Source organism: Diadema antillarum, unplaced genomic scaffold (genome assembly GCF_040938485.1).
Source record: "Diadema antillarum isolate AM-2024a unplaced genomic scaffold, OU_Dant_1.0 scf00000200, whole genome shotgun sequence".
NCBI classification, from domain to species: domain Eukaryota; kingdom Metazoa; phylum Echinodermata; class Echinoidea; order Diadematoida; family Diadematidae; genus Diadema; species Diadema antillarum.
The window spans coordinates 325837-349459 of NW_027271089.1; the positions used below are offsets into that span (position 1 = coordinate 325837).

The 23623-nt window shown below is 38.2% G+C and overlaps 1 protein-coding gene and 1 long non-coding RNA gene across 2 annotated transcripts in view; one reads left to right on the top strand and one right to left on the bottom strand.

Moving 5' to 3' along the window:
• The window catches only part of LOC139723792 (activin receptor type-2A-like), an 82821-nt gene that overhangs the window by 25087 nt on the left and 34111 nt on the right, over positions 1 to 23623 (bottom strand). The gene's annotated exons all lie outside the window — the stretch shown is intronic.
• LOC139723791 (uncharacterized) lies at positions 8365 to 14749 on the top strand. Its single transcript, XR_011710382.1, has 3 exons — positions 8365 to 8447; positions 11549 to 11628; positions 12655 to 14749. It is a non-coding gene; the product is annotated as an uncharacterized lncRNA (long non-coding RNA).

Genomic DNA, 23623 nt, shown 5'->3' on the forward strand with positions numbered 1-23623 from the left:
TTCGTTAAAAAAAAAGAAAAGAAAAAAGAACGTGCGATGGAGTAAGCAAATGCAAATTGTTATTTAGGTTTTGGTAGTTTCAGTGGGTTATTTTTTTTTTAATCTAAAAAGCCATGCGTTCCATTTTAGCCTTTTCAATTTCTATGGATTTGTAAACGTCATTCGTGAATATTCCATTTTCCTTCTCCGGGCCGAAATTTATAGTAATTCTGTCATGATGGTCTTTCAAGTTAACGTATACGTAATGCTCCACGTGCTTCTGGCTTGGTTTGTTAAAAGGTGGGTTAGGGGGCCTTCATGGGCAGAAAATAAATGATGATCATTCATCAATGTTCCCAGTTGGTTTACATGCTATGTACACGCTGTTTACGACCACTGAAGCAAGGTGGCAGTACGCGCGACATTCTTTATCTGACACCTGGCTTTCGTGGAAATATCGTGGAAATTTCCACAAGCCATGATATCAAGTTTCCCCACTGCTTGAGGTCGTGCTTTTTTTTTATTCTTCATTACGAACATCAATTTGTTCAACTTGAAAAGTGTATATAGATAATTTGCTTTGAGGACGTGTTTCTTTCTTTCTTTTTTTTTCATTGCAGCATCGGTAACATTTTGTTTTGTTCATCGTCCCTGCATGGCAGGGGTTCATGGGAGGAGAACGATAGGAATGACTGGGGAGAAAATAAACTGAAAGAAGGAAGCATCTTTTGAGCGAGCTGTCTTTGTTTTTCTCTACACCAGCATCAGTTATCGCCACCAAGATTCATTTTTTTTTTCGTTACTCCGACAGATTAATGATAAAATGATGCTAGATTCTTTATTCTGAAGGTTCGTTAATCCAAAAATGATTAAGAAAAAATGTCCGTTCATTTCACGACGAAATCAGTTTTGTTATTTCGAACGTTCTGCCAGTGAAATTTCGGAATAAAACGACGGTACAAAACAGCGTGTTTTCGTACTCTAAGGGTCTCTTATTCCGACAGAAGTAGTAATGATGAAATAATAAATTGTAGATTCTTTATTCTGAAGGTTCGTTAACCGAAAATTGAATAAAGAAAAATGTCCGTAAATTTCAAAACGAAATCAGTGCGTCATTTCAAACGTTTTGCCAGTGAAATTTTGGAGTAAAACGACTGCCCCAAAATAGTTGCAGTTTTCTTGCTCTGAGGGTTCGTTACTCCGACAGATTAATGATAAAATAATGCTAGATTCCCTATTCTGAAGGTTCGTTAATCCAAAAAAATGATTAAGAAAAAACGTCCGTTCATTTCACAACGAAATCAATTTTGTTATTTCGAACGTTTCTGTCAGTGAAATTTCGGAATAAAACGACGGCACAAAACAGCGTGTTTTCGTACTCTATAAGGGTCTGTTATTCCGACAGAAGTAGTAATGATGTAATAACAATAGATTCTTTATTCTGAAGGTTCGTTAACCGAAAATTGAATAAAGAAAAATGTCCGTAAATTTCAAAACGAAATCAGTGCGTCATTTCGAACGCTTTGCCAGTGAAATTTGGAATAAAACTGCCCCAAAAACAGTTGCACTTTTCTTACTCTTAGGGTTCGTTACTCCGACAGATTAATGAAAAAATAATGCTCTATTCCTTATTCTGAAGGTTCGTTAATCCAAAAATGATTTTAAAAAAATGTCCGTTCATTTCACAACGAAATCAGTTTTGTTATTTCGAAATTTCAGAATAAAACGACGGCCCCAAACGGTTACAGTTTTCTTTTACTCTGAAGGTTCGTTACTGCGAAAGAATAACGATATAATATACTTTAGATTGTTAATTCTGAACGATCGTTAATCGGAAAACGATAAAGAAGAAATGAAAACGGTTACAGTTTTCTTACCCTCAGGGTTCGTTACTCCGAAAGAATAATGGCAAAATAATACTCTACATTCTTAATTCTGAATGATCGTTAATAGAAAAATTATAAAGGAGAAAATATTCGTTTATATCCAAACGAAATCAGTTTTGTTATTTCGAATGTTCTGCCAGTATAATTTCGGAATACAACAACGGCCCCAAAAGGGTGTTTTCTTATTCAGAAGGTTTGTTTTTCTGAAGCAATAACGATGATAGATGATAGATTCCTTTCTGAAGGTTCGTTGATCGGAAAATAATAAAGAAAAAATGCTTGTTAATCTTCGAACGAAATCAGTTTTATTTTGAACATTCATCTGTATAGTACCGACCTTTGGTGTTGTTGTTGTTTCCGATTACAAACCTTCGAAGTACTCAGTAATGAATCGTTTCATTTTATGATTAAACAAACCTTCGGAATAATGACCATCATTACATTTTTGTATGATATCTCTTTGATGTCACGGCCAAACTACCGCAGTATACCCAGAAAGGAAAGTGCAACGATGTCCCGAAAGTTCTCGATCGCTTCTCGCGCATCTGCATGCAATAGGCCTACCACGTGGTCGAGCAGACGGCGAGAAAGCAACACGGCGCGCGTTGTTGCGATGCATGCAGAGGTGGCTAATTATTGCAACAGTGAAACAGGAAAGGCCTAAAAGAAATCGGAACCTCCACCATCGGCACCTACTTCTCTTTCATTTATTATTTAGGAACTGCCGCTAACAAAAGGTATGGAGTTTCTGCATTGTTTCTGTGAGAATATGCCCCTCACAACGTTCATTACATCTCCGTGAAAATGTCGCATTTAGTGGCATTTTAGCGGCGATTTATCTGTGTTGTATTGAGCATTAGCGAAGGCCCGTACCCACCCCCAGAACAGCGCGCATAAATGCCGACAAGCGTGAAGAAATTCCTGGCGAGAACCCTGTGCATATGCGCACACCTGTTTGTGCTCCAGCAAGACCTATACAAATGTAGAGCCAGATCTAGATCTAGGGGTGCGTTCGAGCGCTCTCCTAAAGCGCACTGTACCGTACCCGCACCAGAGGAGCGCTCGAACGCTCCTAAAGTGTACCGTACTGTACTGTACCGAGCCAAAAGTGGACCACTTCCCGATGTGCTTCAAAAGCGTACCAAAAGTTCGCTGTAAAGCATGCGTGTATCATGCGCATATGTCACAATGGAAAGACATCATTCTCTTTGTTCGGGACAGGTGCAAGTAGTTCAAGCGCCAGGTGGATGACATTCTTGCTACAAAATGCATGACCTTTTCTAAAAATAACTCGCGAGGTACGCTTCCTCAACAGAGCGCTCGAACGCTTCAAATCTGGCACAGTTCGGTACGGTACGCTTTGGTTCAGTTCGCTCTGGTTCGCTTTAGAGCGCTCGAACGCACCCTAGGCCTATAACTGTTAGTCCTCCTCCTACCAGGCCTATATTGTGTGTTGTATAAAACAAATATTCAATGTTTTATCATTTGCACAATGGTTTGAATGTTACATTCTGTGCAAGTAACCGTTCTATTCAACTCTGCTTCACGTGGTTGAATACTGTAGAATGGTTAAACTTGCACGCTCATGTACATACGTACATGGTTGTAATATCTGGAGCCATCGCACACATAAACATTGAATATCCGTAGAATGATTTACATTGCGGAGTAAATTATGCTCACATAAAAGCTTTCCTTTCAATAGGGCTGTTTTTGTTGGTCTTGATATTTTTGTGTTGTTTTTTTGTCCTTGTCATCCCAGCTCATTTCTTCTCTGGATGAACAATGTCTATAGCATGTTACTACCCATGGTGGTTTTCACTAGCGCACAGTTCGATTTTGGATTTATAGGAGACATTTAATAGGCAATAGCAGGCCCATTTTTACTGCTACATATTGCGACACTAAAAATTGCTATTCACCACTGTACATTTGAGCTCTCCATTCATACAGCAACTACACTGTAAAAATCACATATATTCAGAAATGTTGGGTTTTTTTCTGCAATCATAATAACCTTCACATGCAACAATAACTTTTGTGGCTTGAATGTAGTGATACATGTAGGACTTTAGGGCTTTTTACTGCAAATTTTTGCTTATTCCCATATACCAACAGTGGGGCTAAGGGGGGGGGGGGGGGGGGGGCCTTAGCCCCACCGTTGGTACCGGACTTTCCTTAGCCCACTTTCTGTTTAAACTTGTTTTTGCCAAAGTGGGCTAGCCCCATCGATAATCCCGTACTATCTGGCCCTGCAAAATAGCAGGGTTAGCACCACAATTGCGGTGCTAACCCCGCAACTGCGGTGCTAACCCCGCAACTGCGGTGCCAAGCAAGCGAGTGTAAACAAAACGAAAAAATTATCCAGTGCTAAGCGACAGAGACGAAGTCCGACCCCCCACTGACCACAGCGTAATCATGAATATTCATGTGGTTTGGAAAGTATGGGGCTAAGAAATATGAGTGTAAAAAGGTAAGTTTTCTCCTTAGCCCAGGACAAGAGCTTACATGTAGTACGGGATTTATTGGCGAGTGTAAAAAGCCGAAAAAAATTGGTACGGGACTAACGATAGTCCTGGGTCAGAGAAAGTACGGGGTTAAGAAACACTAGTGTAAAAAGGGCTTTAGTAGTATGTGACAAAAGGGACAAATCAAAACAGCAAGAGCAAACCATGCTTGTGACCAATATATCAACTTGCCTCATGATTTTTGTATGGTGAGCAAACATTTATGGTGTGAAACTTTTGCGAATGGCCCCTGACATTCAATGCATTCTCTTGAAAAATACTTTCATGTGCATATTACCATCACGAATCTTGCAAAATTTGTGAACATTTCTGTTTTTGTATGTGTAAAAATTGTACTTCTGCCAAAGTATGTGTGTGCATCTACATATACATTGTATATTACCCAGGCCTGTTTGAATACGCATATAATGTACATTATCTATTCAATAGAATTGTGTATTCGACTAGCAGGCCAGAGTTTACATGCAGCTGTTATACAAAATAAAATGAAATTTGCGTACAAAAAAAAAAATGCAGTCACAAAGGATACTTAGTTTGTATTCCCGGTGTTTCTGAACGACTCTTGTTGCCATGCATGCCTACATGATGTACCTGTACCACATGTTTGAAAATCATTATGATAAAAAAGATATGTTTTTTGGTCTGAAATCCATTCTTTTCTGGGAAAAAAAAAAACTTTAGCAAATCTTCTCACTGTATGAACACTTGCATTCAGTGTATTCCAGTGTGAAAGGTATACAATTACACTAAATGTACATTGTACATGTATGACAACTGCTGATGACTCATTCAACACAGCTTCACTTGGAAAAGATAGGATAACTGTGCCTAATGTAAACCTTGGAATGGTTTGAAACAGGAAAGCATGTGCACGCAATTTACAGAAGAATTCATTGCCCCCTACATTTCCTTTGGACACTGACAATGGTAAAGCATGAAGACAAAACTGGCCACAAACAAGCCAAACCTGAGGGAAAATGCAGTCACATGTACTGTATACGCAATACATTTCACAGGGTTTTTGCTTTTCACAAATCATGCGAGATGGGTGCTCATCACAAATCATAACAACACACGAAAATATTAAATCTGATCCCAACATGAATGTGACGTGCATGCATACATTTCGTCGTTTATTACTGTAGGTTTACTCCATAATCGCGAAATTTTCGGGAAATTTTGATTCGTGAAAAATTAGATTTCCTACATGTACGTAAATAGGGCCTATATGGTGAAGGCCTATGCAGCAGTGGGGCAATGTGTGTACTATAGCTGTATGACATACATTGTACATACAAATACAATGTAGGGCCTACCATGTACATGCAATGAAATCGGAGATCAACTTCCAGATTATGTGAAGACATTGTAGGCTAATGTCAAATGTACAAAGGGTCTAATAACACACCTTAAGTAACCTAACATACTATGTAGAAGTGTCTTGCATACTCACTGTATATGATCCTACACACCTGATTTATAACTTTATCACTCTTTCATATTTGATATAGCATGATGCATTTTAGCAAGTTACAGTAAGACAGTGTCGGACCTACACTGTATAGCACGTCATTATAAATTATCTTAAATCATGTTCATCTTAAAATGATCTACATTGTACAAGCATAAATCTTGGCTACATGGCTCAGATATCAATTGGAGTACATAAATGAATACATACGTACAAAGTGTATTGTATACAATTATGCACAAATTGTATAATTTTATAGATTTGCTTTTTAATCAAATAGTAGTATTGTACAACGAGTGCAATTTCGTATACAATTGTATGTACACACAACACATAGTACAATAAAAATATATGATTTTGAAAACCTTTTCAGAAGCATCAACTTGACCAATTATTAGATCAGTCCCATCCATATCAAAGACTATTGCTAACAAGTAGGCTTACACAGTGAATATAGAGTAACATGCACCATCATAAGGCACAGGATTAAAAGCAGTGTGTTCTATATGTTTTGCAAGCTATATATTTGTCGGGTACTCTGAGGACACCTTGTTGAATGTAATTGCAAATTAAAAGATACAAATTTTGTTAAATTCTGCAAAATTTAACTCCATTTGTTATAGTAAAGTCTGTTTCCTTTCTACAATATAGTGCCGTTTTCTACCAACAACTTCATTATCTGAATACCCTTTCATCTTAAAGCCATCCAGTGGTGCATTGTGTTGTTGGACATAAAACAAAATACACGCACACGTACACCGCATGCACACAGATGTAATATACTATTCCTCCCCATGACAGCTTCTTGTGATGAAGGCAACTGCAGCAATGCTGCTGAGAAGAGGAAAGAAACCTCTGACCTCAAGTGGAAGACATGTTTTCACTCATCCCAGTGGCCTTGGCATCCCAACACCACAGGCATGGGATAGACCATCCTTCACATTACAAGAGGGCCAGTAGCCTGATGCCTTGGTTAGAAGAACATTCATGCCCCTTTACATTCTGTGCTACCCTGAGAATACCATAGAAACACACACACACATTGTATACACACAACACTCTCTCCCTCTCTCATCATCCCCACCCCCTCTCTTTCACACACACACACACACACACACATACACACAATACATGTACATGTACACACACAACTCAAAAGCCCTGGCTCTTGTTATAGTAAAGCATCTTTCGTTCTGTATTCATAATAAATGAGCAGACATGCATAATGGCTCTCTCCCCATGAGTTGGGGTACTGCGGGGACTGTGTGTGTATCTTTGTGTATGTCTTTGCGTGTATGTTTTATAGTGTATGGTGGGTGCATGTGTTCCCAAAGGCAAGCAGTAAAAACACACACACATATACACGAGCATGCACACGCGCACACACACACAAACACTCACACAATGCATAAACACACCCTCACAAAAACACACACACACACCCATACACACACACACACAAACACAGGAGTGTGGGCCACTACTTTACCCATGGCATACCTAACTGCCCAAGTGTGCTGAATGGAATCGCTTTGTGAACAATAGGATTTCTCGATTTACTGGGAAGTAGGCATTGCTCAGGCCCAGTAGGGGGAAATGGAATAATTCAGAGTTAATCCAATGCAACCACTGTGCAAGGTTACAGAAGCATTGTGAATGGAGCCAGGCAATTAAACTCTACTGAAGGGAAACAGCAAATGGCAAATGGTTTTTGATTGGAAACTCAGTAATACAACATACTGTACCACTAATGGCCCGAATGGCACCGGCCAAAGCTTTAGACAACATGAGGCCTGCAGATGCATTTAAAGCCTACATTGTAGCTGATCTACACTGCCACATCTGTGATCTATGGAACGCCATTAGGGAAACAATACAAAATTCATTTCACTCCAGCCAATATTCATTTCACTTTTAACAAATACATTTCACTCACCAATATTTATTTCACTTTTTACAAAAATACATTTCACTTTTAGATAGAAATTCATTTCACTTTTCACAAAAATACATTTCACTTTTAGATAAAAATACATTTCACTTTTAAATAAAAATCAATTTCACTTTTCACAAAAATACATTTCACTTTTCACAAAAATACATTTCACTTTCCACAAAAATACATTTCACTTTCAAATAAAAATTCATTTCACTCTTCACAAAATGTATTTCACTTTTTAACCAAAAACATTTGACTTTTCACAAAATTCATTTCACTTTTCAAGAAAAAAAAAATAGATCATTTCATTTTTCCGTAAAAAAAAAATCATTTTACTTTGGCGTACCGTATCACTCTGACGAAACCATTTCACTGCACTAAAACCATTTCACTGCACTAAAACCATTTCACTCTGATAAAAACATTTCACTCTGATCAAAAAAATACGTTCCTCTCTTTTCCCGGCCAAAAGGTGGCGCCAGTCTGAGAGGAGTCACAGTGCTATGCGCTATGGCACTTTGTTAGCACCAAAGAGCGTACAATGGCAGCTTTGCGTAGTGTCCTGTTCGCTCTTTCTACCCCGACAAATTGCTGAATTTCTCCTTTGATGACATCCGTGCGATCTTGGGAGTGTTCACATACCGGTAAAAAAAGGTGTCATTTTTCGTTTGTTCAGTTGCTCGTTTGGTTTTCTCGAGGTTTTGCCATTTGTTTCGATCCTTCACAGCGGTCACTCTCTTGCAGAGGCTACTGTACATTGCAGATTGTAACTTTCCACGTATTTTGCCATAGACGCAGACTCGCCAGCGAAAGAAAGCAGTCTATTGTATCAATATCACAGTCCCATATACGCCTATCTATGTCTGAATACTCTGATATAGTATTCTGCCAACGTGGTGCTGAAGCCTTGAAGTCTAACAGAGTAACCCGCTAGATCTAGAACTAGTACTAGGTCCAGTAGGAGCACTCCTACTGTCCGACTAAAAATAGTCCCACACGTACTAATGACCAGTAATGAGATGGGTCCATAAATGGGGAGGACTTCTCATATGATAAATGGACCACAATATGGTCGATTGTATCATGTTGTATAGCGGTGGCAGGCGGTAACGCTAGGGCCTAACATTCGTAACAACATCCTCATTAGAAAAAAAAAAAAGGTTACGTAGACGTATGCAACCTATTTATAATAAGCTTCTTAGTAGACTAGACTAGACACTCTAACGTTAGATATATTTGATATCATAGAGTACTACTTGGTATTTTTGATTTATTTCTAATAAAATTAAAATAATGCAGGCCCTGCCTAGGGAAAATTTTGGAATTTGAAGTTTCTAAAGTAATTCATAAGTAACATTTTGGCATAAATTAATACAGGGAAAAAATGATCAATGGTAAACGGCAAATAGATTCAAATAAAAACAACAACAGAAACACCTAGCCTCTATCTAGGCCTGATACTCTGACTGTAGTGTTAACGTTAAGGCCATGTCACACCATAATGCGGGCTTGTGGCGAGGAGGTAGTTTCCAGCACGTAGAAGATTTTCAGCGGGCGAACAAGAATGTTTGCAATTTTCATTCATGCCTTGTCATACCGTACGGGGGAACTTCTGCGGCTTGACTTGCGGGGAAACAAATTTACTCCAAGGAGCTCTCCGCAGTTGGTCCGGACCTGACAGTATCTAGCGCGTAGTTGCCCGGAGGTGCTCACGCAAGTCCGATTTAACCGCAGCCAAGTTTTGAGCATGACCAAAACTTTTTCCGGGTGAGTCGCAGGAATGCCCATAGAGGTCCACGCAGAACGCCAGTAGTAGGAGACCCTTAGCGGCAGTACTTCCCAGGCAATTCCCACGCAGGTACTTCGCAGTCCCGTATGCAGCCAAGATAATGAAATTCTGTGAGATTTCAGCCATTCCATTAGAGAAATTCCTTCACTAAGTTGTCAGCCCCCACGCGACTGGTACAAAGGTCACACAGTATACTCGCAAGTATAACGCTTCCAGCAAGTAAGACACATGCGCTGACTCGCACAAATCCTTTTCCGCCCTCAGGAATGTCCGGTATGCTAGAAAATCCCTACACGTAACAAGCCCGAGTAGCTTGCCCGGAAAGGTGTGACAGGGCCTACACGGTTGCGGGTGAAAAAATATGCGTGCGCACCTCCGGGCGACTGCTTTTGAGATACATGCTAGGTACTGTCATGTGCGGATATCTACAGGGACCTCCAGGTAGTCAAAATTGTTCTTTGCAAGTCGCACGCAAGGCTGGTGTGACACGGCCTTTAGACATAATTCTAGACTCTAGTCTAACAGAGTTTCTAGACCTAACGCGCGTTAGGCCCTAAAAGGTATGTTCTGGGTATTGACTCTGCCTCTATACAGGCCCAGCCTAGATCTAGTTCACGTACTACATAGTTGTTGTTTTTTGTACTGCCATACTGTCACTGCACTGGTATAAATGCATGATAACCACAACTTTGTCCATTGACATTGGCATGACAAAGCCGATCTACTTGAATTTACTCGCGTTCAGTCTCGTATCATCAGACAGGCAGTGAAGTAGGACTGATTTGTCTTGTTAGAAAGTGAATCAAATCCTCTCAGGCTGAGTCTGACCAAGTTAAGGGTAATGTTTTAAAATCACTTTAACTGTAACTGTACTGTAGCTGGTAAGCATGTGCATTATCTTGTCTTGCCTTTCCAAAGATGCCCACATTTCCCACAATTAATAGACTTGGACGGTTTCTTCAATGTGTGGTAAGGGTACCAGCTATCGGCAGGGTACATCGACACCCTGCGTATCATGGCTGTTTGTGCGTATAGAACAAAAAGGTACGCGTGGGATTAAGTGCCATTTTACAGCTATGAAAACAGTAACAAAGAAACGAAAATCAAGCCAACAAAACAAACTAAACACGTTTCAATTACATATCCACTCAGTAACAATGCATTACTATGAAATTCACTTGTATTACCTATGGAGGGAAGGGGTGCAGATCGTGAGGTACCCTTTTTCAGCCACACGAAGAAAAATTGCATAATTTTACAATGGAGATTCAGAATCAACAGAACAGTCACGAGATTTGAACTGCAGTATTTACAGCTTATTTTGAGGAAAAACTTAGGCAAATTTGTTTTATACTTTTGTAATAAACGAGCTGCAAATTCATAGGGTGCCGATAGGTGGTACCCTCAATCACAAAAATGCCCAGTGATGCAGTGGTTGGTTAATTGCTGACCCTTGACATATTGTATCAAGGGTTGAAGCAGCCACTACTTCTTCTAAGAGGCTGTGCCAGTCCTTTGTGTTCCTTGGTAGGAAAGATGAACCTCTGTATTGTGTTCTGCAGGTAATTCAGTGTGTTAATTCATGTTGGTAGCAATACCAAATGTATATTTTCATGAATAGTTTCATTGATATAAGCACTTGGCATTTTAGTAGCACTTACACTGTACTGCAAAATGAGCAATTTAAGAGCAAAAATCAGATACCAAAAGTTCAGGCAATCAATTCCTGCATGTGGTGTTGGTTATTGGAGTGAAGGGCTAAGGTGCTTTTTAAAAGAGACTCGTTTTACAAATGTATTACATTTTCTTTGTGCTGAGTAAAAAGCTCCCCCTATTCATATAAGGAAATAATGTAATAATGCATTGTATAACACATCATTTGTATAACACCTCACTTGTATGAATATTATTTACCCTCAGGTAAACAGTTATTGAATCTGCTTCCCTCCTATTCAGCGAATGCGGAAAGACCATGCATAAGGAGGCTGCATCCCTGACCACGCTTTGATTCAAGCTCACTCATTGACTGGAAAGCTGTGAGTTTCAGCTTTCAGGATTTACTGAAAGTGCATTATTCAATAGATTGACATTCTAGGTACATTTATACCATAACCATTGTTCACAACTTGACCTTACTCCTGTGGGAGGAAAAAAAAAACAACTTTTTTTTTGGAAGTGATGGTACATGTATTGTACCGTACCAGATAATTCTAATGACAACACATGTACATATTTTGTATGTCACCTAGAACTAAAGAGTGAACTTAAGAGTGAAATTTCTGTGAAGGCACATCTTATAATCTTTACCCTGCCCTTTCATTCCAAGGAAATGTACATGTATGTAGATTCTTCTCTTTCTTTATAATGTATAGTGACTATGGCAACAGCCCATACATTTGACAGGTATCACAATATGCAGCGTGGACCAATCAATCATTTTAATAGTGTGTATTATAGTGTACCATAGGTGCCTAGGTCTAGTAATTGGCCCGTACTGATACCAATTTAATCAGTTTCGGAGGACATGAAAATGCAAGTCAAATGTAACTTTGAATGAAGAATTGTCTGTCACTGATATATATTTTTCTTTTTTTTTGGGGGGGGGGGGGTTGGTCAAAAAAATTGACTTTAGACAAAGTTACACTTCTTTGCAAAGATAGTTCTGGTTTGTAATTAAGCTAGACATGGGAAAAAACAAACAAACAAACAAACAGATAGCACCATGAAGGCCAGAATTGTGTGAATTGTTCTGTTGTGATCTATAGCTTTCTTACAGGCCTGTACTACCTCCCCATTCCCTTCTGAAACAAGTTTTCCCTCTGTTTCCAGATATCATGTTTGACTCACTCCTGTATGTGCATAGTAGATCTTCAGCTTTGAAGAATGACCTTCTGATCTTGGTCATTCTTGCTTCTAGTTTGCTGGAGTTGCTAGTAAATATATGATACAAAATTACTGGAAATATCATGTGTATGAAGGCATAAGAAAATAGTGCACATCAATATGTCTTCAAAATGTTTACACGCTGTTTCCATATATGCTTGCCTTTTTCATTCTTCCAGGAAGGACTGTTTTAACTGCTCATACGTGGTCGACACAGAACATCCGCATTCACAGCCCTTCATCCTCCTTATTGGAGAAAGCAAATTATACCCTCTTCAGGTACATGTATCTGCAGTTGTAGAGCACAGGGCACAGTCCTCAAGGCGTTGTGGGTGCAGCTGATCTTGTCTTCAAGTTGATCTTCGTTCTAAATCGCGACTGCTGGCCACATTGTATGGCAGTGAGACCATTTTAAAAGGGACTCCTGTACAAACAAGGAGGATTTGAAACTTTGGCATCCATCCCTTATTTTCTAAATTTGCTGAGTCAACCATAATGCAACCATTTATTTGTCATCTCCACCCTTCCTGTATCAAGTCTGCATAATAAAACAGCATTTGCTTGAGAAGTACTTACAATGTTATAGGGAAATAGGCACTGACCTTTAATTGTGGTCTCCTCATAACAGTGGCCATGTTATTTTACAAGCCATTTGCCATATGATGGATATTGTTGTATTTTGACTATACACCTGTACCATGTATGAATGATAAGGTACATTTATATTGATACTATTAGTGGTCAATGCTTCTTTGAAACATGTATTCACTTTTCAAGGAGTTAGTTTTACTTATGATAATGTAGACAAGTATCGAATATGTGAAAAGCTGCTAATACCATTATTACACACCACACCCACATATAGTGTGTACAAGTTGACAAGGGATGTATAGAGCACCAAACTGTGACATCGCCATGGAAACTAGTTCTAAATGACCTCACATGGCCCAAATATCTGTCAACACTATTGTTGCTTGCACCTGGTTCCAACCCAAGTTACAACAACTCTCTTGCTTTTTTAGGAGTTGACCTAGAACTTGGCATATGTGGCCACTATTACAGGTAAATGTGGTATGTAATTAATGTGTTTCCATGGTAATGAAAAAAAAAATCTATAGAAAATTTAACCAAAATATTGCGGATCAAACTACTTTCAATCTTTATAATGTGAATGGTAATTTGAAAACACAAGATATAATTGTCTTCAACTGGCATCCTTCATGTATCACTTGAGTAGTGTACCCCAAGCAATTTCATCTATGCTCGTAAGAAGTAATCAAGTTCTTCATGATTATCATACAAGGCAGGCTATTGTGTATCACTTCGCAGTTAGAACTCGACTCAGGAGAAATGTGATAGCATATACATGTACAGGCCCACAACACAAGAATTCTGTGCATTGCTCCCAGGTAGGCCAGTAGCCAACATACTACATATTCAAAAATGTGATGAAATTCCACCTTTTCATTATGCACCTACATAGTACCTGTCACATGTGTGTATTTGACTTTGGAGTATGGATGCAATATTGTATTATGCTGCATTGCAATGAGTAAAATAATTAGCAGTAGAACAAGCACTTTATAGTGTACCTGAAGCATGTTACTACAGATTTTTGAAAGCTTCAAATTTATCTTGGAAACCCAAATCTATAAAGTTGACATGGCATCGAATATTATTTTCATTACATGTATAATTTTGAACACTCAGTTTGTACTTTCCTTGCATTAAATTAGTATTTGATGTCAGATAACTCACAACGGGTCATTGCATTATATGCGGAATATGTTGCTATTCTGTTTGCTACTTGATTTTGTTATCTGACTAGCTAAATTGAACCATGTAAGCACCTAGGTGCCCATTTTTGTTGTATTCCTTTGCTTATCCTGATTTTCTTGTGTTTGTGTTTGTAACTTCAATACATGTCCATATCATTGTAAATCTCAAGCCTCATCCACCCCTATGTATCCGCTCTTTCTTGCTCACTTCATTTGATGAACTCTGTACTGCTCTTTTCTCTCAATCCTATTCTCTCCTATATTTTTCCTGTCCTACATGTATGTACATGCGTATCCGAGCAATTGCCCCAGAGGGCAATTACCCCCTGGCTAAATACTGCGTAGTGGTAAGGTAAGAGTAAAGATTAGGGTTAGGATTAGGATTAGAACCAGGGGAAGGGTCCGGGGTAATTGCCCAGGGGGTAATTGCCCTAGACCCATGTACATGTAATACAAGTACTTTTTGTTTCTTATTACTTAGAAAGATTGGTCCTTATGAGGTTTGAAAGTGAAATGTAAACAACTGATTTGTTTTATGTTGTAAAGTATGCATTTCTGCTAGGAATTTGCACTGAATTAATTCTTTTTTTTTTCAGATGTAGGAGATGAGAATAATATGCTTATTTTATAGAAAATTGGTCCAAGATACAAATTACATTGGTGTTAATTATCACACATGTACTTCAATCACTCATAAAATCCAGTACCATACTACCATTACTGTATTGTTTTGACAACTCATGTGTATCCATTCAGATTTACAAAGTTGCTCATACAGTGTCAGATCTTGTGAATTTTCATTTTACATGTGAATGTGCTATTACTTCCCTTCGCAAATGTTAACAGTATACCACTGTACTTTATTTCTGCAACAGACTGCCATATTAGATCACATCAAATGAGATTGTATGTTGGAACAATTGTCCTGAATTGGTGTCTCAAGTGCTAAATTTGACATGTGTGGTTTGTATTAGTGTATGTACATTGTTTGATGTGTATTTCGAGTGATGTTTGTCATTTACCGACATAAGTTGGTTAAAATTCCTGTTAACTAATGTTTTCATTCGGGGGTTAAATTTCGAAGAAAAGATTTAGTGCAATTCCACAAAACTTGCTTAAGATAAAACCGACCTCAGTTGGCTTTTGGTAATCACTTTACCCAACAGTTATGTGGTTCACTTGGAAATCGACTGTCTGTTAAAATGCTATCCAGATTTCTGAAAGCATAGATTTGATGGTGTAATGCAGATGTGTGAATTTGAAATCCAAACTGACATTGTGTGTGTGTGTGTGTGGGTGGGTGTGTGTGTGTGTGTGTGCGTGTGTGTAGTTTTTGTTTTTGTTTGTTTGTTTGTTTTTTCTAAGAGGATGCAAAATTGCCATTAATTTCTCCCCCATGCATAATATAAAACACATGTTGTGGAGAGTGAAAATGCTACTCTTGTTTTTCCATAGCTGGGAGTACAGTATGTGGGTGAGTTTATTATGGGCCGTTTGTGGATTACATTATACTCTACATACATACAGTAGATCTAGTAGGTTTGAGTAGGAGAGTGAATGGTAGGCATATTCTCTAAAACATCCCCTCACCTTTGTAACTACACTTCCAAAAAGAGCATGAACTGTGACAGAAGTCAAATCAAACATTAACATTTCATTCATATAGAGTTAATAGGTAATAATGATAATAATAATACAGTATACGTTTAATGTGCCAATTTCACATGACTAACGTGCTCAAGGCGCAGTAGGAAAAGTGAGTTATGAAGTACAAAAATCATTACACAAACATGCACATGAAAATGACACAATCATGATGATCTATATATATATATATATATATATATATATATATATATATATATATCATAATACCGGTATACTATTCTATGGTAAAAGATTGGAATAACAAGTAAAGAAGTATGTTGCTGGTTTTTCTTTTCTTTTTTTTTTTAAAGAGCTCATCTTTCATACAGTTGACGACTTTACCGACACCAGAAAAAAAAAAAATACTAGTCATTTTCTCATTAACATGAAACAAGATAAGATATCATTGCTTTGGATGCTGACTAATTTTGTAAAAAAAAAATAAAATAAAATAAAACAAGAACAAGGATAATGTGACATTCGCAGATCATAATTTGAGATATTGAGGTGTTGGATGTACACATTTTATGTACCACCTTCTCAGTATATATGGCAGTGGTCCGATGCAATAATTTCTGCGTGCATACCAATATCAGTAACACAAGGAATATTTTGCAGTTTCATTGAACAGTCTGTGTTGAAAGTATTCTTTTTTTTAAAGCAAAAAGTTGAAAAGTTGAGATTCCAGTACTGATTGTCCAATAGTCTTCTTGCATGTTACGCATCCTTGATTTCCTTTATTGTTGGTTTCGTTTTGGAAAAGTGATTTTGTAAATTCTCAGATCCATGGGGAATGTATTCACAGTATACATGTGCATGATAATTATGTAAGAGATTACTAGTAAACTGCAGGTGCCCAAGGGCAACAATCTAATTTGCATATTACGTGCGGCAAACCGCTCCAGTGTGCACAGCGTGCCGCTGCGGTAGAGTTTAGCGGCAAACCACCGCCGCTGCCGCTGCCGCAAAACCGCTCCAATGTAGGGTTGTAGTAGTAGTAGTAGTAGTAGTAGTTTATTCTTTAAAAATCACACCCGTCACACGGACGGCCGGCCTAAAAAGGCCTATGAGTGATACATGTATACATCAAACATTATAAGTAATACAAAATATATAAATGAATCATGTAAGACATACAGACAATAAAAAATAATTTAACATAACAAAAGAGAGAATATGGTGGGCTAAATAATACATAAAAGAGATATTCAGCTGTGGGAATATAATAAATTGTTACGGCACGTTAAAATAAGGTTGGCAAAACTGGCTACTTGACAGCACAGTGACTTTGATGACATTAAAAAAAGGAATTGTTGGTAAATAGGTAACTGAGGGAAGGTGGGATCTCTTTCTGATATAATACTGAATAATTGTGATCTGAAATCATCGTATGCCGAACAAATCATAAAACAATGAAACTCATCTTCTACATCACCAGAATTACAGATTATACAAAATCTTTCATTGTGTGGGACATTTTTATAACGTCCGGTTTTAAGGGCAATAGGGGCACAACCACTTCTAAACAGAGCTAATGCTCGCCTGTTAGATCTATTCTGACACTGCATAACATAATTAGAAGTATTCATAGAATGTTTAAAATTACGATATGTTCTGAGTTTGTTTCTGGATTGGGGAACTCTCCTTTTATCATCAAACCGTGAACATTTCCACTTATTTTCAACAAATAATTTACATGCTTTGGATACGGTGCTCACCTGTATGTGTACTAACAATCTCAGCCAATGGTTCAACATGCATACACTGCAGTTTTGCAAATAATTGTTTAACCTTATAACACCAATTCTTAATACCATGATTTGCCAGGGACTTTGACCACAAGAAAAATTTTCCAGGGTAATGGTCACTAGTATACTTACTCAGGTTACACCAAAGCCTAGCAATTGATTGACACTGACAAAAAAAAGGGGGATCCCAACCCATATCACCCATAACTGCATCATTAGGGGTATATTTCCCCACTCCAAGGTAGAAACGACATGTTCTATAAAAAACACTATTAATGGCTGAATATTCTTCTAAGCCCCAAATACCGCTTGCATATTGCAATATGGGCAAAATCATAGCATCATACAACTTTTTATAGGTCATAAACAGAGAACCACCGATCAATTTAAATTTACTAATAACCACTCCGAGGGCTCTAGTTGCAGATTGAGCCAATATCTTGGTTCCTTTTTGTAAACTTAAAAATTCATCAAACCACAATCCAAGATATTTATAGGAGTCAACAATATCAAGCTTTTGACCATTACAATAAAATAAAGATGTGGCTTTTGCTTGGGCTTTTCTCCTGAAATGTACAATTTGAGTTTTTAAAGTATTAAATTCGATCCTCCACTTCTGAGCCCACAAACATATACAGTTGTACTATCAAGCTTCAACTGAAGGTCATTTTCATTGTCAGCAATTACCACAATGTCATCTGCATACATAAGCATATCAATGTTTGTATCTAACACCTGGATACCTCTGTTACACAGCCTCACACTATCAACTATATCATTAATGAAAATATTTAACAGGACTGGGGACAAAAGACAACCTTGTTTTACCCCTAGATCCACATTAAAAAAATCAGTAAGGTTACCATTCACATTTACAGTACATTTGGTATCTTGATAAAGAGCCTTTATGGAGTTATACAACTTGCCACGAACACCAATAGACCTCAGCTTGTACCATAACAAAATCCTATTAACAATAACATGATCAAATGCTTTTTTTGCATCAATAAAGCAAACAAAAGTATCTTTTTTACACAGCTTTCTGTTTTCAATTATAGAATAGAGGCTATATAAGTGCTCAAGACAACTCCTTTTCTTTCGAAACCCGTACTGTTCCTCATTAATAACACCTTCTTTTTCAAGGAAATTAATCAATCTTTCTTTTATGATATCACAACAAATCTTACAAATCACAGATATCAATGTAATACCTCTGTAACTTAAAGGTTCACATTCATCCATACCAGGTTTAAGAATTGGATGAATAATACCTTTTTGCCATATCTGTGGGGAAATACCATGTTCAAAACAAAAAGAGTATAAAGCATGCAGGAACTGAATAGAAACTTTATTTTTTACTACCTCAGCAATAAAACCATCTATTCCTGCTGCTTTATCTAATTTTGCTCTGTTTACTGCTGAAGTTACCTCTGATAATCCAATAGGATGATTCAGATCATCTCCCCGTGAATCAATTTCCTGAACATTTAATTCCAACTCCAATAATTTCTTTTTTATACCAAACAAAAAATCATTGTCAAAACCAGCATCATTATCAGTAAAAAGAGAGGAGAAATCATTTTGCCATTGTACTCAATACAATATCAAAATTCTCCGTTATTTCTCCATCACTATTGACTACCTCCACAGGAATTTTATAACACCTGTTACTTTCATCTGAGCCAATCTTCCCTATCTCCTTCCAAAAACTACTAGAGTCTTTATTAACCATTGCATCCAATGCATTAATTTTTCTATGCTGATATGCTCTTTTTGCTTGACGTACAGCTTTATCAAAATTTCTATGTACAGCTTTATAATCATCAAACTTCATCTTTCTACCATAAGCATTTTTACATTTCAACCATTCTTTTTGTTTACATTTCACTCTATTCCACAAGGATTGGAGATTTTCATCCCACCATGCTTTAGGAGTGTGAGGGAGACCTTTTACGGGTCTATTGGTTTTCTTTTTCCTACAATGCCTGTGTACTGCATTTTGCAGAACTTTTTCAAATTCACCATATACTTCATCCAAATGCTCTTGTGATGGTACACCATCTGCTAATCTTCTCAAAAGAGAATCTACTGCATTTTTACTTTCCTCATCACACATAAATCTATCATTTATATCATTTAAATGATACAGTTTAGACAGATTTTGAGGACTAGAATTAACAGGCTCTGTACATTTGGCTCTATCACCTGCAGGATTTCTGTCGAGTGACCAGCATAGAATAGAATGGTCAGGAATTGAACCTAACACTGGAATAGAATGCTTGTCAATTAACTCTGCAACGAGCAGAACATAAAAATTGGAGTATAGGTTTAAATCATGGTAGGGTACTATACAGTAATCCACAACTGAACCTCCTTTATAAGACACACAAGTAAAATTATCATTTGTATATCTACCATTTAGGCAGCACAAATTTGACGAAACACAAAAATCCATTTCTTCCTTGAGAGTTTGTTTCAAAGTCAATAGTCTTTCTTTGTCTAATGCAATCTATGCCTTCGATAATATCTGATAAATCTCCATTTCTCGCATTAAAATCTCCACAGATTTGAATTTTACCACAATCTTTGTATTTGTATACTCTGGAAAGTAGCTTATCAAAAAATTCTTCACCATGTCCCCCTCTGCTTGAGTTTTCTGGGGGTAAGTAACAGACGCAACATATCCTTTCCTTGCTTGTCTTTCAACTGCAGCCATAATATCCCCTCATATGATTTCTCCAAACATTTAACCGAGCAATACTGAAGCACGCGACGATGTATCAAGCAGCCGACTCCTCCAGATCCTTTCCTTGCATTTTTGTGCAATTGTAACCGGTTTATGCCCAAACCAAATGTAGTTGCTAACTTGAATTGATTGACTTTCAAGAAGATGAGTTTCCACCAAACAAATAATATCAAAATCACACTTCGCTAAAATGGTTTTCCTCAATGAACATGAATCAGACCAACCACCAACATTCCAGCAGCCGATGTTTAACTGACAAGAGCCGTCGCTATCCTACGCTATCTCCTTGGTGGCTCCTTCCACTTCCGCTTGGGGGCCAGCGTTTGGCTTTTTGTATTCTACTCCGTCAATGAAAAGTTTGTCGTGCCGGAAGAACATTTTCTTTCCTGCTTTGAAGGCCTCAGAAGCTACAAATTTCAGTTGCTGCTTCGCTTTACGATCAGACAAGGTCTCATCCTGCCTGATGTACAACTGTGACTTTGCCTCACGAAGTTTGCCTTTGGCCCGTAGGATCCTATCTCTCACCTCGATTGAGCTGACTTTGAAGATGATAGGTCTGGCAGCCCCATCACTCCTTCTTTTTCCAACTCTGTGGGCTACTTCCACCGTTGCATCAATGCCTAGCTCGCCTTTCAAGACACTGTTGACTATTGCGGCAGGGATCTCATCCTTTTTCTCTGGACCATGGTTGCAGAGAAGCAGGTTACATCTGCGAGAGTGACGCTCTAGGTTGTTATTGACGACCTGCAGATTGTCAATTTTTTTTTCATGCATGCAGACATGTTCTTTGTGAGAGCCTTTACTAATTTTTCTCAACTTCATCGCTTCTTGCTGCTTCGAAGTCAATCGAGTCTTTCAGCTCAGCTTGTGTAGTTTTAAGTTCCTGGATACACTGCTTCATTGATTCCTGGCCATCTAAATTGGATCTAAGTGCCTGTCTGACATATGATTTGAAGTCAGAATCGTCCGCTACATTGCCCGCGCTCATATGTCGTGGCTTTGCTTTATCCCTACTGCCGCCAGCGCCGCCGGCGGAGCGATCACGCAGCTCCACACTGGACCCGAATACTGGCTCCCACAGTAACACAAGACGCAATACGTCGGACTGGGCGAGCTGTTTTCACCGAAGACACGTTTGTGGCGCAACAACAACTCTAGTGAATTCGTCAGTTAATAGGGATTCATAAAAGTTACAGACTGAACAAACGAAAAATGACACCTTTTTTTACCGATATGTGAACACTCCCAAGATCGCACGGATGTCATCAACAGGAGAAATTCAGCAATTTGTCGGGGTAGAAAGAGCGGACAGGACACTATGCAAAGCCGCCATTGTACGCTCTTTGATGCTACTAAGTAAGTGCCATAGCACTGTGACTCCTCTCAGACTGGCGCCACCTTTTGGCCGGGAAAAGAGAGGAACGTATTTTTTTGATCGAAGTGAAATGGTTTTATCAGAGTGAAATGGTTTTATCAGAGTGAAATGGTTTTAGTGCAGTGAAATGGTTTCGTCAGAGTGATATGGTACGCCAAAGTGAAATGATTCTTTTTACGGAAAAAAGAAATGATTTATTTTTTTCTTGAAAAGTGAAATGAATTTTTGTGAAAAGTCAAATGTTTTTGGTTAAAAAGTGAAATACATTTTGTGAAGAGTGAAATGAATTTTTATTTTAAAGTGAAATGTATTTTTGTGAAAAGTGAAATGTATTTTTATTTAAAAGTGAAATGCATTTTTGTGAAAAGTGAAATGAATTTTTATTTATAAGTGAAATGTATTTTTATTTAAAAGTGAAATGTATTTTTGTGAAAAGTGAAATGAATTTCTATCTAAAAGTGAAATGTATTTTTGTAAAAAGTGAAATAAATATTGGTGAGTGAAATGTATTTGTTAAAAGTGAAATGAATATTGGCTGGAGTGAAATGAATTTTGTATTGTTTCCCTAATGGCGTTCCATAGTGATCGTATACAGCACACCTTTTTTCAAAGACACAAAATTTGCAAATATCTTAGTAAAAAGTCACTGGTAAATACCCCAACCTGCAGGTAGTAGTTCAAATCTTACAAGCCAATGCTCTGGAAACATCTTGTGATATAGGCCTACAATGTATGATCAGCTAAATGAGGCCTAGCCAACATGTACGGTGTACAAGTGTAGATCTTGGAGAGTGTTTCTACTGGGGACACTTCACATCACCTCGTATCACCTTGCATCACCACAAATTTTTGTCCCTCACATCACCTCGTATTTTATGACTACCCGAACTGTTTCTACTGATCGATAAATATGCGGAGATGCGCAGTGATGCAGGGAGATGCAAGAGAACTTGTTGTGAATAGGGAGTCGCGTATTTTACAGATGTGGTTGTAAGTCGCGCGGTACATGAAGGTAAACATCAATCAATTTTGAAAATTTTTTTTGAATGAAAAAGTGCACATTTCCTCGACTTGCCACTGACGTATTAAAGGTAATATTATTCACCCTGCCTTCTGAAAGAGAAAAGTCAAACGTTCTTTTATTATGCGAGAAAAGTGAAAATATGTTGAATTTTCTTTGTTTTCTTTATATCGTCGTACACATATGACATCCAGGGTTCGAAATTAGCAATGGTCCGCTGGCCATTGGCCACCCAAAATCACGATGGACTAGCTAAAAATCTTAAAATTCTGAAGTTACTAGTCCGTCTGGCTAGCCAAAATATTGTTTCAGTGTCAAAATTGATTCTAAGTAGTCCGCCTGGCTAGTTTCAAAAAAAGTTAAGTGCGACCCCTGGACATCACAGGCTGTAGTAGTCTTCTCATCCAGCAGTGACTGAGCAGAAACTTCAAAAAATTCATAACTTTTTAACAGGTTGTCCAATTTTCCTTAACCCCTCACTGAAGTGTTCAACTAATATTGCTGCATTCACTCAATCCACATGTCTACGAAGGTGGACTTGTCCTTTAATACACAAGATGCACCAGCGCAGTGAATGCAGAGCATGTGTGTGACCATTTGAACAACGCGAGCAAAATCTCCCAATAGTTCGAGACTTCTGGTACACCACGAATTTCGTTACCCACTGTGTCTCTACTGAAAATCGTTCCTCGCATCACCGTGCACTGACCACCTCAAAAGATGGACGACGGGGCACCTTGCATCACCGCGCATCGGCCACTACCCGATGTGTTTCTCCTGAGGAAAAATTTGAGATGTCACTGCGCATCGCCGCACATCACCACGTATCACCA